The sequence below is a fragment of the Plecotus auritus genome (genome assembly GCF_963455305.1).
Source record: "Plecotus auritus genome assembly, chromosome: 2".
NCBI classification, from domain to species: Eukaryota; Metazoa; Chordata; class Mammalia; order Chiroptera; family Vespertilionidae; genus Plecotus; species Plecotus auritus.
The window spans coordinates 217,554,446-217,570,126 of NC_137771.1; the positions used below are offsets into that span (position 1 = coordinate 217,554,446).

Consider the following 15,681-nt stretch of genomic DNA (forward strand, 5'->3'; position numbering starts at 1 on the left):
TATTGCTCTGTCCTGCTATGAGCACTACTTATTTCATACATGGTTATGGTGAAGACCCCGGGCTGAATCTCAGCCATGCTCATGCCCTGTGGGTATGACTTGAATCCTGAAGGAGCTCTTTGAGAGGGTAGTGGAGGCCCTGAGAGTAGTATGTGTCTATCACCTGTACTCTGGCTGGGCCACTTTGTCTTATCCTGGACCCTGTGAAGAGAGGTTAAAATAAAATATAGAACACATATTAAAGAATTATCTAAAACCTCTGCATGATGTTTAATGCACGAAGTATTGCTTTGAGGTTTTACTGCAAGGGATAGCCTTAAATGAGGGTGCAGCGTGCTTGCCTATTGACAGGTCAGTAGGCACAGAGACCCTGTACAGGACAAAGTAAGGTGGTGCGATGTCCGGTCAGGCCCACCTGGGCCTGGCTGTGAGGGAAACTGAAAAGGCCCCCAGCCATGCTCTTGGGCACGGACCCTTGATGTCAACACACAAAGCACTCTGCCCCTCAGGCAGGGGCGTGCAGGCTGCCTGGCAGCTTTTCCATGTTTCCTGTGTTATTCGTGGTTCTCAACTAGTGGCAATTTTTCCTGCCAGGGGACATCTGGCAATGCCCAGAGACAGTTTCAGTAGTCACAGCGGGGGCCTTGGTGGGGGATGGAGGATGTTGCTACTGCGATCTGGTGGGTAGAGGCCAGGGATGCTGTTCTACATCCCACAGTGCTCAGGACAGTCCCCTCCTCCCCTTCAAAACAATGAATTGTCCCGTCCAAAATGTCAATAGCACCAAGATCTATGACTAAGTGGAATTTATGACTATATCACTATAGTGGTTTGAACCAGAAAGGAGAAATATGCAGGTGTTTCTGGACAAATGAGATCATCCATTCCACAGGCACATCTGAAATGTCCTGATGGGGACTCCAGAGCTTTGTGAGAGGGCTTCAAAGTGAAGACAGACACTCCTGCCAAGAAAGGCGGGTGGCGAGCCAGATAACTGTGATCTGGGAAAACAAGGAATACTTATAAGTGTCTCCTGCATGCCCAGCTTTGTTCAGATTTAAGCTTTATTAGCATTTAATTTTTAGTTCAATAGTCATGATCCGTTTGTAGGCTTTCAAATCTTTTGTAAGAGCTGGACCTCATCCTGAAGGTCAAATACCAGATGCTAGGCATTGCCAGTTACTTGGCAGTTTTATTCCTTCTGTAATTCAGCTGATACCTCTTGACCATCTATTACATGGCAGGCATTCTAGACATAAAGGAGACAAAAATAAGACAGACTCAGTTGATGTTCTCCTGGAATTAAAATCTAGAGGGAAAAGATGCCTGTAAATGAAAAAATATCTGAGTCATGAATTCATCACTATTTCTGTAATGGACCAGTAAGAAAAATACACAGTATAATGAAAGTGTATAAGGGAGATCCTAACCCAATTTTGGCTTTTAGGTAGTTTTCCCTGATGAATGGATGCCTTTGCTCTGCTTGCTTGGGCTTCCTTCTAGCCTGGCAACTGGGTTTCAAGAACCAAACCCCAAGAAACCAAGGCTGAAATGCATGGCATTTTATTAGGTTCCAGCCTTGAAAGTCAGATTGTCTCATTTCTGCTATCATCTTGGATAAGGTAGTGATATGGGATTGAAAGTCAGATTGTCTCATTTCTGCTATCATCTTGGATAAGGCAGTGATATGGGATTTTGTGGACTGGAAACACGTGTGTTTCCCTGGGCTGGATGGTTTCCCAGGCTCTTGTCTGGTGAAGTCGAAGAATGAAACCATGAACGAAAGGTGATATAGCAAAGGTGGAAATTTATTGAAGAACAAGTACAGACTCCCACATGGGGAGGGGGGGAAAGAGTCCCACCGAGTTCCTTTTTCCAGGGTTTATAAAGGCTGCAGTTTTTTGTGCCTTGATATCCCCTCTGATTGGTTGCTATTGCCCTTTGATTTGGTCACTTTAGTAACTCCTGAGCTCAAAGGTCAAAACCTCACATGGGACTTGTGAGGCCTTCCTCCCTCATTGTTCCCCTATTCCCTCTGGGCTTTCTTCCTCCTTTACTTTGTAAATATAGACCTTTGGCTACTCCCAGTTCCCTTATCTTATGGAAATTTAACTGCTGCCTTTCCCAACTCCCTTGTCTTATGGAAATGTACCCTTTTGCAACTCTGTAGCCCTGTGTTTTTTCCAATGGACCCACTTAATTTAAAAAATTCCCGAAACTTGCCTATTTCACCCCTAAAAATCCCCATTTCAGTAGTCACGAGGATCCTTTAAGTTTCAAAGACTGGGCAACATTGGCACTAGAACTTTATGGGAAGGTATGTCCAGATCCCATTGTAGGAGAAAAACATGTAGGGTGGGAGCTATTGTTGCAGCCATATTTGGAAAATGCAAATATGGCTGTAAGCAAAACAAGAGTGAATAAGTACATGTAATTTACTTACAGGATATTTTTCCTTACATGATATTCTTCTACTATCTCCCCTTTTTGATTTAAATATTAGGAGGCTTTTGGAAATTTTATAATGTAGTCTTGATAGCTTTTAATTTTTTTGCACTAAAATATGACTGCTTTAGGTTCATTACATGTTACGCCATTTTACCTTGAGATGAACTACCAATAAAAATTTTAGTTAACACTTTAGGAACAACTTTTTGTCCAGTACCATTAATTTTTCTAGAATATTTGCTTATTTCACTTAGCCAATTTAAATTAGTCTGAGAACTTGACTACTATTTTACTGTCAAATTTAATACTCTAACAACAATCTTATTTTACCCTATAAATATTAGTGGAAAGGATTATTTGCCTTCTTGAGTAGGCCCTGAGTATTCCTGGTGCTAGGCTGGATTTAGATATCAAAAACCCACTTACCCACATCATGGGTACAAGACAACTCAAACAAGTCTTGTTGCAGTGAGAGGGCAGCTGCTGTCGGCCAAGTCTCTGTCTGTTACCTGGGTCCCGATTTGAGCTGGGCATGGGAAGCGAAGCAGCCATGGGGGCAGAAGACCTCCCTCGGAAGGGGTGAGGGTTCAGGCCCCTGCAAAGTTCGGGGGGTGAGGGTCTGTAATGCTAACAGCAAGACACCCATGAAAAACACACATGGTGTCAAAACAAGCCAAAGGAAAATTGTTTGGGCAAAAAATGAAAAAGGATCCCAAGTCAAATTTATAGAAAAGATTCCTTTATTAACTTTTGGTTGAGAATATGTTTGTATATTTTCAGAAAACAACTCCAAGACCATGTGGATTCCTGCAACAGAGAGGAATTGACAGGACTGCTCCAGCCATGAAGACAGAAGAGAAACAGTCCAGAGATGGAAGACGCTGACGACGCCTTGCCATACTAGCAGTCAGCAGCTGTGCGTTGCTGCAGGTTGCCCAGGACCAAACCAGAGAGGGTTGGACCTGCATTACCACCATTTGTCCACCATCCAGAACTGAAATATCATTGCTGACATGTACACATAAGGAAGTGTTTGACATTGAAATTGGGACTCAAAAGAACTGTTGGCCCAGAAAGAAACTCACTACAGACTGATTCATTTGCCTCTCAGCATAACCATTATTGTTTGTCTCATTTTTGGTTCTTATAAGTGTATTTCTAGTATCACATGATCTCACTCATCTAGGGGAAATAATGAACATAAACTGAGGAACAAAAACAGACCCAGAGACAGGGAAGCATCGATCAGACTGTCAAACCTCAGAGGGAAGGTAGGGGAGGGTGGGGGTAAGGGGGAGAAATCAACCAAAGGACTTGTATGCATGCATATAAGCCTAACCAGTGGTCATGGACAACAGGGGGGTGGGGGCATGCGTGGGGAGGGGTTTGGGATGGGAATGGGGGGATGAGGACAAATATGTGATACCTTAATCAATAAAGAAATTAATTAAAAAAAAGAGTGAATAAGTACAAACTATTCACTATTAGATAGGGTTTAAATTACTTCTCTTTTTTGAACAAAAAATAAAACTCTAAAGAAATATAGAACTAACATAAAGATTCCTCTAAATATAGATAATATTAAATCTATAAAAATAATCAGTGAGTGAAAAGTTACAGATTCTAGAAATCTAGGAATTCTAGGAATACAATAATAATTTATTAAGTTTAGTCTTAGGTTCAGATTTTAGATTCTTTGGAAAATTGTGTAGGTTCAGGCAGGCCCCAAATGTTTAGGTCCATTTAAGATCTCATAGTTGCCAAAAGGTTGCTATAAACCCAGAGTAGTTTTGGAAAAACAAAAGGGCTTTGTTGTTAAAGATATGCTATTTCCTTGCCTTTTTTTCTCCACTTAATCTTGAGCGAACAAAATGGGGAACTCAGTGTGACTCCATTGCAGTGCTGGGGCAGGAGTGGGGTGGGGTGGTGGCCCCCTGTGGTGTAATTGAGGTTGGACCATGTGTGTGGAGAATACACATGGCTTTTCTCACTGTGACCAGCTGCAAAGGTGTTCCTTCTGAGTGAATTCATGACAGCAAGAAAAACATTAACTTTGCCTTCTCTGGGACCATTTGTCTTTGGTTAGTTAGCTATTTCAGTACAACGAAAAATGCTGAACTCCTTTAGTTATGTAATTACTAAATGACTTGGCTTATGTCTCCCCAAGAATGTAAGACAAAGCTGTTTTCTGCAAAACAATAGTTTTCTTTCTTCCTAACTTCCTTTTTTTTTTTCTGGTTAAAGATTAAATTATATAAGTAAGAGAAGGTGTTAATGTTTACCAGAGGTCACTGGGAATCAATGCATTTTTGTTTTAAGACACCTTGCAGTGTACTTCTCTCCTGGATATTTGGAGAAAGAAGAGGAAAGAGCGGAAGGAAGTAGCTTTGATGGTGCAAATTGTCTTGAAATTGTTTTGTTTTCTTTTAGTTGCAGAATGTTATATTAATTTAGGAAATAAGCTTTGCATTTAAAAAACTATAATTTAGAAAAAAACTACATTTAGATAGAGGAAAAGCTAAATATGTATTTTTGAAATTTTAAAAATATTACACTTAGACAGTTTTTCTTATAGTTGCTCAGGTAACAGACTTTCTTTTTCTATACATAGAATGGCTTAAAATCTCTTTTCTGTTCCAGTATGTCTCAAAGCTCTCCCTGAGGACTAAATCTTGAGAGAAACAGAGAAGCAAATTTTCTTTTTGCAAATTTGTGAAGAAGAGCATTCAATTAAAAATATTGCCAATCTAAAAGCATGAGAGAAATGCAATCTATATATATATGTATATATATATATATGTGCATATATATATATATATATATATATATGTCTATATATATGCTTTAAAAAATAAAAGATGCAGTGGAAATACAAGGTCCTTTTCACTCAATAGGCTAAAGAAAATCAGGGACAGGATGACACAGTATAATTAAAATAAAAAAGGGGGATGTCCATGAATCAGTCAGGATCCTATCTAATAAAGAGGGAATATGCTAATTGACCCTCATGCCATCGCAAAGATGGCGGCGTTCACAGCCAATAACGAGGGAATATGCTAATTGACTGCCATGCCCTCAAAGATGGTGGCACCCACAGCCACAAGATGGCTGTGCCCAATTCCCTCAGCCCCGCTGGGGCGGCAGGCATGTGCAAGGCTGGGCCCGCCCCCTGGTGGGCCCGGTTGCTCCGCACGCCTGCCTCCAGAGTCCCCCAGTCCCCTCAGCCCCCCAGCTGCCCAGGGCCAGCCTGAGGCACAGGCAAGCCTCGGATGGCGGCTGCCCAGCCAACGCCCGAGGTGCAAGCAAGCCTCAGATGTCTGACAGCTGTGCAGCTGCCCAGGGCTGACCCGAGGGGCAGGCAAGCCTTGGATGGCAGCTGCCGAGACACCCAGGGCCGCCCGGGGCTCAGGTAACCAGGGCTGGACGAGGCTTGCGCTGCTGGCAGTGGCAGCAACAGAGGTGTGTTGCGGCATCGCCTTCCCCTGATTGCTGGGTTGCCTCCTGTCCCTGAGGGTTCCCAGACTGTGAGAGGGGGCAGGCCAGGCTGAGGGACCCCCCCCACTCCAGTGCATGAATTTTCATGCACTGGGCCTCTAGTAAGAAGATAAATCAAAAGACTAAAGAAATAAAAAGATTTTTGTATGTGTAAACCTTTTTGTTTTTTAACCTGTGTGTCTAAAAGAGAATAACAGTGAAATATTAAGTGGGAGTATGTGGAAAAGGACATTTCTAGAATATAAAGAAATAGGAGATATGCACAGTAGGTATTTGAGCTGCACACAGTGTATGTGCTACTATCAGATCCTCTTTGCTTTTCATTTGAATACAAGATTAATAGAAGATGCTAAAAACAAAAATTTACCCTCTCTCAGGCCAGTGAAAGTGTGAGACAATTTTTCTAAGTCATTTAGCACCATGACCAGATGGTTAAAGAAGATAAATTTTAAGAGTTGATTTTTAAACTTTAGAGGAAACTGCTGCTGGTGTTCAGTTCGGTGCACTTCACAGTGCACATTTGCATATGAAAAATGCTCCCATAATATTGTAGTTAATTTACTGGGCAAACAGCATGAATATGTATTGTGGCTTTATGGTGCCAAACAAAGCTGGTTGATTTGATAAAATTATAAGTAAATTTGAGGATGGAGGAGAAAGGACTAATAAATCAGTTATATGTCAATTTGCAAAAGAAAGAAAATACTGGCCTACTCCCCAACTCTCTCCAACTTTGCAACTGGTTGAATGTACATTGTGCAGACAAAATGTGACTGTGCTAGTTCTTGGTTATTGATTAATCCTCCTTATAGAGTAAGTTACTTGTTGCTTTAACGAATTGATTTTTTAAATTGGAAAAAAAAATCCTTGAAAAAACACTAGACGTTAGGTAAACACGGTCTAAATGCACACTCATATAAAATGTAATCGGTATTTGGAAAACCACTCTATCAAGGCATCTATTAAAGTAGTGAAATAATGATTAAATTATCTAATTATTAGAAAAAATGACTGACTGGCTAATTGACCAAAAAATATCTTTCACAATGCATATTTGATTAAATAGATCTGTTACCCAACCATTTAATGAATGGAACATTAAATGAAGGAGTCAAGCTTTCTGGTTAATACCATCCTCATGACTCTTAGGCAGGCACGGCCTCTGTTATGTACATGTGAGTTTGTTTGCAGTGGACATTATTGTTGCTTCTCCTCTACTCTAAAGAAGCCACCAATCCTGATAGTGGACCCGAGCTCCAGCTTCAGAAGTGTATTGTGATTGGCTTAGCCCACAGTGAAATTCCATCTCCCTGGTCACAGGAATTGGTCCAGAATGCCACATGACGTGAGTTGTTCCAATCAGGGTGAAGCCCGTGGCATTTTTTCAAAGTTTGGGAGAAGTTATCTCTCCTTCTGAATGATGTTGCATCTTAATGTGGGGCCTGGAACTGCTAATGGTACTTGGCTGTCAGGAGGAAAGCCAGTCTCAGGGTAAAGCTACGGAAGCACCAGGATGAGCAGACCTCAGTGAATTATAGATAAACAGGCTGAAGTCCTAATCAAACCATACCAGCGGCCTAAATCGTCTCTGTACTGCATTGAGCCGGTGCATTACGGTATAAGCCAGTTTGTGTTGGGTCTTCTCTTACTTGCAAATAAAATCATCCCAAGAAACCCGACAACTCAATATCACCAAGTCCAAGGACCCTGACTGGTCTTCGGTCTACTTTCCCCCACCCACTCTACATACATACAAATGCTCATACCAACTTCTTTTCCAAAGCTGTTTCTAAGTTTGAGATATAAAGAGGATTAAGGATGAAACAAATTCTTCGTATTTCCATATCTTAGCTTTGGAAAACCTTAAAATATTTGTATATAGCCGACATTATTTATTTTAAGATTTTATTTTAAAACTAGTAGCCCTGAGCATGAATCCGTGTGCCAGTAGCTCTCTGCAGGGTCTGGCCACTCTGCGCCCACTGCCCAGAGGCTCTTTGGAGCCCAGAGGCCCATCCAAGCCCCAGCCTGGCCAGAGGCCCATCTGCGGTGACAAAGGAAGCATTCCGCCAGGCCGCTCACGCTGGCCGCTCTCAGCAGCCACCCTCCCTGCCGGGACTGGGGGACTCCGGCAGGGCTGAGAGGACTGGGCACCGCCAGCTTGTGGCTATGGGCGCTGCCATATTTGTGACGGAGTGACAGTCAATTTGAATATTACCCTTTTAGATAGGATGATTATAGACTTATAGGAAGTTGCAAAAGTAGCATATCTTTTACCATTCACAAAAATTAACTTAAAATGGATTAAAGACTTAAATGTAACACTGGAAGCTTTAAGACTCCTAGAAAAAACACACAGAAAAAAGTACCTGATATGGGTCTTGGCGATGAATTTTTGGACATTTGTCCTAAAGCATAAGCAACAAAACAAAAATCAATGAGTGGGACTACATCAAACTAAAAAGCTTCTCCCACAGCAATAATAATAGTAATAATAATAATAATAATAATAATAATAAATAAAAATCAACACAATGCTAAGATAACCTATGGAATGAGGAAAAAATAAACCCCTGATCAGCCATATGGGATCATACAACTCAATAGCAGAAAAAACAAATAATCCAATTAAAAATGGGTGAAGGACCTAAATAGGCATTTTTCCCCAAAGAAGATATATGAATGGACAATAGGTACCTGAAAAGCTGCTCAACATCACTAATAATTAGAGAAATGCAAAATAAAACCATAATGAACTATCACCTCACACCTGATAGAATGACTATCATCAAAAAGATGAGAGATAACCAATGCTGGTGAGGATGTGAAGAAAAAAGAAACTTTGCCCACAGTTGGTGAGAATGTAAATTAGTACAGCCACTATGGAAAACAGTATGGAGATTTTGAAAAAATTAAAAATAGAGCTACTATATGATTTAGCAATTCCACTTATGGAAATATATATGAAAACGAAAACACTATATCACTGCATTCAACGTTCACATCAGTATTATTAACAACTAGAGGCCTGGTGTACGAATTCATGCACCAGTGGGGTCTCTCGGCCTGGCCTGCAGGATCGGGCCGAAACTGGATCTCTGACATTCCCTGAGGGGTCCCGGATTGCAAGAGGGTACAGGCCAGGCCAAGGGACCCCACTGGTGCACGATCAGGGCTGGGGAGGGACACAGGAGTTTGGCTAGCTGGGGAGGGACCGTGGGAGGGCTCCAAGGCATGTCCGGCCCCTCTCGCTCAGTCCCAATAGGCCAGACCCCAGCAGCACGCTAACCTACCAGTCAGAGCATCTGCCCCCTGGTCGTCAGTGCATGTCACAGCGAATGGTCGACCGGTTGACTGTCTGCCCCCTGGTGGTCAGAGCACATCATAGTGAGTGGTTGAGCAGCCTTGGCATACCATTAGCATATTATGCTTTAATTGCTTGAACAGCCCACCGGACAACTGGGCACTTAGCATATTAGGCTTTTATTATATAGGATAACCAAATAGCCAAGACATGTAAACAACCTGTGTCCATTGACAGATGAATGGATAAAGAAAAATATTATACATATTTTGCCATATGTCTATTATCTTATCTAATAATAGACAAACATGTAAATTGACTGTATCTCCGCTACGCCCACAGCCAATCAGGAGTGAGTATGCAAATTAACCCAACAAAGATGGCGGGTCAATTTGCATATGCAAGCGCTGAGCAGCTGGGAGGGGCAGGACGCCTGCTATGAGGGGGAGAGGGGCGGCGGAGGAAGCTACAGGAGTGGTGCTCCGCCAGGAGTGAGGACTTGCAGGCTCCTGGGTGGCCGGGAGCAAAGCCAGGGAAAGGAAGGCCTATTTTTGCATGAATATCGTGCAACAGGCCTCTAGTATTTCAATAAAACTGGGGGGGGGGGGGGGGGAAACAACAAAAAAGTCCCAAATGTTTTGAGTAGAAACTAAAGGGGATACTTTTATTACATACTTTAATAATTATGTGCTGCTTTTTTTTTTTTCATATTTCTAGTGTTATTTCTCAACAACCAAATAAGGTAGATCTTTATATTTTATTTTTGCTGCAAAAAGCTTTATTGTTTCATTTGGTCCAATGCATGGGAGAGGGCTTCAAGATGGTCAAAAGAATGGCTAGTAGTTTAGAGGAGAGACTCAGGTAAAAGCCAGAGACACCAGGGGGATGCAGACACCAGGGGCTCCTCAAAGGCCTCTGGGATCCAAAAGCTCCTAGTCATGCCTTTCAAAGAGAGGCATGGGGGCCAGCAGCCTGCAGAGGTGAGTTAGGTGTTGCCCATCATCTTAATGAGTTTCACCTCTTCACCCCGGAAGTGGTTCTCCAGGAAGTCCCAGAGCTGAGGGCCTGCGGGTAGAACCTAGGGCCTGCAGCTCCAAGAGGGCCTGGGTGAGGTTCCACTCCAAGGCCAGAGTGGCTTCCATGGGCCCTGAGTTCTGCCCACTCACCTTGGGAGGCTTCAGCACGTCCTGGAAGGGGATGCAACCACCGTGCTGGTTTTGCAACTTTAAGAGAAGCTCAGCACCCTCCACTTCTCTGCCAACTCCTGGAAAAAGTGGCCCACACCCTCGAGAGCCACATCTTCATGGTCACAATAGAAGCCCTGAGAGAGGTAGGTGTGGAGCCCGCAGATGCAGGTTGGCCAGGCGGTTGGCCGCAGCCTCCACCTCGGTGGAATAATTCTGATGAATTTGGGAGCTCATGGTTGTTCGGCAATAAGGAGTTAAGGTAGAAAAGAAGCTGGTGTGTTGGCTGGTCCCAGATGTGGTTCTGAAGGTGGTGACTGGATGAGACACAGGAGGGTGGCTGGAGGCTGGGAGAAGGGGTGTCCCTGGGTCTGTTCTGTCCAAACACTATTGAAGCAGGAGACAGATCCAGGACCGCTGAAGGCACTGCCCGAATGAAGTAGATCGTATTCTTATTTTACATATGAGAATACTAAGAAATGGAGAAGGTAAGTTTCTCGAGGTCATACAGCTTTAATGGAAGAGACAGGTTTTAAACCTGTGTAGTCTGGCTTCAGAGTCCACATTCTGAGCTGTAACATTATCAGATCCCTAGAGTACTGCAATTACTATGGCAATATTTTCATCTTGAGAATGTCTAGAATAGGAAACTATTTTAAAAAAGAAGAGCAGTATATCATGTGTGTGCACATGTGTGTGCACATATGTGTACGTGTAGGCATTGTGTTGGTTCCATAATGGGAAAAAGATCCTACCAGGCATTAGTGGGCTCTAACCCTTCACTGTTTCCTTTCAGGCATCACTTTGATCTCTTTACAAATTAATGTGTGTACAAATAGCATGAGACAGCCATCACGTGCTGGCTGCTGCCTCTGAGAAAGGCCACAGATGATAGTCTTAAAACTTTAATGAGCAAAGTCCAAGTTGGCAGCAGTTTGCATATCATCATGAACTCTCTCTAAAGTGGATGTTTTCTTGTGTCATTTCTCATTTCTTTGAGAGCTTAATTTAGGAACTACTGTGCACCAGTAGTTGAAATTATTACTTTATTCTTTCACGCTTTATTTCTTTCCCATTCTTCTCAAATGTTTTCTGTAAAAACTGGCCTGAAAGGAACGTTGGGCAAAACACTATTGAATGTTACAATGTTCTAAAAATCAAAGCCACCCTTGCTGGCATAGAATAAACAAAAGTTATTTTCCACTATAGAAATATGCTTTTCTTATTTCGCAATAGATACATTGAGATATATTAGCTGCTTCATCCTTCAAATAATTTGGAAATCTTATTCTTTTCATACATAATGTGAAATGTCTTAAGGAATTGAACACTTTCAATTTGGATGGGTAAATCTTTTAAGGATAACATGCACACAGAGGATAGCTTTTTGCCATCCCTTACAGATTTCCTGTCCTTTTCTGGATGTTGAAAAAATAAAAAAGGTTAGCTTATTTGTTTGCAGCAATTACAATGCTTTGAAGTTGTATTTTCTCTTTTAATTATGACTTATTGAGATTTCTGAGACAGATTTTTTTCCACCATCCAAACTTTAGTTCTTATTTCCTACCTATTCTTCTGCTAATTCTCCCTTACATTATTGCATGCTAGTATTTGTTCGACTTTTAAAGGCTACCTGTAGTTTAAGGATGTATACAATATGATGACAGAGTTTTGAGGGTTGGTGGAGTCATGCAACTTATTATTTTAGTAAACATGTAGAAAAACATTGGGACATCTTCAGATGTACACAAAATAGGAGTTCTAATGTTTTATGGATTTGGTAAATATGATAATGCTGGAAATACATAGCAATGGTAGCCCCAGTTGGAGGGACCTTCCATTGCAACTACATTGGCTTTAGAGGCAGTCTGTTGGCATGGCCCCAGAGAACCTCACTTACCCCATGACTGCAAAACCCTGAGCTCTAGTGTTTCATCAGGGTCATTGTAATTCAAGGACATAAGAAATGAAGGTACGGCCATAAAAATCTCTTCTCTATATATTAATAGATCTGACTACAGCAAAAAGAGCTGGATTTTAAGTAATTTTTCATTTGTATCAGAGAGACGAATATTTTATTTTGAACAAAGGTAGAGAGTATGTTAGGAGACTGACGGAGACACAGTATGACTCAATATGATCTATCACTTTGTTTTTATATGAATCATAGATTGCTAATAATAGACTTTTATCATTTCTTGGGGTAAATTTATCCTCTTTCCAATGTTTTCATCAGGGCTTTCAGCAGACATGCTCTTCTTCACTTGATTTCCCAGTATACTCCTGGTTCAGTGACTTAATCACATAATACAGATTATTTAAATTAGTAAGAATTACCAAGGAGTGAGCAATCTTGATATTTTCTCTAGTGCTTGAAATAATGCACAAAATTCCTCCTCTGTTTTAAATGGAAGATGTGGCTTCTTCGAAATGGGTTTGCCACCAGAACATAGGTGTTGTGAAAACCACCACTAAATCAAACCCAAAATGGGAAAGGAAAAGAGTCATATCGACATCATCGTCATTGGACACGTAGATTCTGGCGTCCACCACTACGGGCCATCTGATCTACAAATGTGATGGGATTGACAAAAGAACCATCGAGACATTTGAGAAGGAGGCTGCTGAGATGGGGAGAGGCTCCTTCAAGTATGCCTGGGTCTTGGATAAACTGAAAGCTGACCGGGAGCGTGGTGTCACCATAGATATCTCCCTGTAGAAATTCGAGACCAGCAAGTATTATGTGACCATCATTGATGCCCCAGGACACACAGACCTCATCAAAAACATGATTATAGGCACATTGCAGGCTGACGGTGCTGTCCTGATTGTTGCTGCTGGTGTTGGTGAATTTGAAGCAGGCATCTCCAAGAATGGACAGACCCGTGAGCATGCCCTTCTGGCCTACACACTGGGTGTGAAATCGCTGATTGTTGGTGTTAACAAAATGGATGCCACTGAGCTGCCCTACAGCCAGAATAGATATGAGAAAATTGTTAAAGGAGTCAGCACCTACATTAAGAAAATTGGCTACAACCCTGACACAGTAGCATTTGTTCCAATTTCTGGTTGGAACAGTGACAACATGCTGGAGCCAAGTGCTAACATGCCTTGGTTCAAGGGATGGAAAGTTACCTGTAAATGTGGCAATGCCAGTGGAACCACGCTGCTTGGAGCTCTGAATTGCATCCTGCCACCAACTGGTCTAACTGACAAGCCCCTTCGTCTGCCCCTCCAGGATGTCTACAAAATTGGTGGTATTGGTACTGTCCCTGTGAGCCAAGTGGAGACTAGTGTTCTCAAGCCCAGCCTGGTGGTCACCTTTGCTCCCGTCAACATTACAACTGAAATGAAGTCTGTTGAAATGCACCATGAAGCTTTGAGTGAAGCTCTTCCCGGGGACAACGTGGGCTTCAATGTGAAGAAGGTGTCTATCGAAGATGTTCACCATGGCAATGTGGCTGGTGACAGCAAAAATGATCCACCAATGGAAGCAGCTGGCTTCACAGCCCAGGTGATTATCCTGAGCCACCCAGGCCAGATCAGTGCTGGCTATGCACCTGTGCTGGATTGTCACACAGCTCACATCGCTTGCAAATTTGCTGAGCCGAAAGAGAAGATTGATTATCCTTCTGGGAAAAAGCTGGAAGATGGTCCTTGGTTTTTGAAATCTGGTGATGCTGCCATCGTCGATATGGCTCCTGGCAAGCCCACGTGTGTTGGGAGCTTCTCTGATTACCCTCCTCTGGGCCGTTTTGCTGTTCGTGACATGAGACAGACAGTTGCTGTGGGTGTCATCAAAGCAGTGGACAAGAAGGCAGCTGGAGCTGGCAAAGCCACCAAGTCTGCCCAGAAAGCTAAATGAATATTATTCCCTACACCTGCCACCCCAGTCTTAGAGGTAGAAGAACTGTCTCAGGACTGTGTGTCTCAATTGGCCATTTAAGTTGAATAGTAAAAGACTGGTTCATGATTACAATGCATCTTAAACCCTTCAGAAGGAAAGGAGAATGTTTTGTGGACCATTTGGTTCTTTTGTGTGAGTGGCAGTTTTTAAGTTATTAGTTTTTAAAATCAGTACTTTTTAATGGAAACAATATGACCAAAAATCTGTCATAGAATTTTGAAACCCATTAAAATAACAAAATTTAATGAGAAAAAAAACCCAAAAAACAAAACAAACAAACTAAATGGAAGATGTGAATACTGAATTGAACAACTTACCTGGATGATATGAGATGACACTCAGTCAATAGTGATTTTTTAAAAAATGAGTTAAAAAATAGTCAATAAAGATTTTTTTGAAAATAGGGATTTTTTTTGGGGGGGGGATAACATTTTTATTAGATGTAACTTTTCTTCCTTTTTTGGTAATATTTGGAAAAATCAGACCAATGTGGAAACATATACATGCAGATTTAAACAATTAACAAAGTTCAGACTACCTCTGAATGCTTGCCTAGGCCAGAGTATGCCAGCATTAGGCTCTGTCAGAAAAGATTGCTCCTCTGGAGGAGTTGAGGAGGTGGTGAGATGGGGAGACAGATGCATGAATAATCTATATCTATACTAATAAAAGAGTAACATGCTAATTAGACCAGGTCAACCCAGACGTCTTCCAGATGTCCCACTTCCTCCTGCAGGGGGCTGAGGCAGAGGCGGTTAGGCACAGTGGCAGGGCCAAGACAGAGGTGGTTAGGGGCCATCAGGTCAGTGAGGGGGAGCAAGCAGTTAGGGGCATGATCAGGCCAGCAGGGGAGAGCTGTTAGGGGGCGATCAGGCAGGCAGACAGAGGTGGTTAGGGGTGATCAAGCAGGCAGGCAGAGGTGGTTAGGCCCAATCCACGTGACATCCCCTGAGGGGTCTCAGATTGGAAAGGGTGCAGGCTGGACTGAGGGACTCCTGCCCCCGCCCCCCCCCCCCTCATGAATTTTGTGCACTGGGCCTCTAGTATATATATATAAAAGGCTAATATGCTAAGTGTCCCTCCGCCTGTCTGACCGGTTGCTATGACATGCACTGACCATCAGGGAGCAGATGCTCAACGCAGGAGCTGTCAAGCTGCAGTGACTTGGCAGTGGCGGTTCTCGGGTGACGCACCCCGAAACCAGAGAGGAGGGAGCCCGATTCCTCATGGAGCCATGCAATTCCACCTTCGGCAGTGGGTTATGTTGTTGCTGGGGCACTGTTGGCCCCAAAGCTGGTTTACTGCACACTTGCATTTGCGTTCCACACCCTGTATGACAGCAA

The 15,681-nt window shown here is 42.6% G+C and overlaps 1 pseudogene across 1 annotated transcript; it reads left to right on the top strand.

Moving 5' to 3' along the window:
- The first annotated feature begins 12,918 nt into the window (after positions 1-12,918).
- Positions 12,919-14,292, top strand: LOC308240914 (elongation factor 1-alpha 1-like; annotated as a pseudogene). Its single transcript has one exon. The product of its transcript is annotated as an elongation factor 1-alpha 1-like (transcript).
- Positions 14,293-15,681: the final 1,389 nt, after the last annotated feature.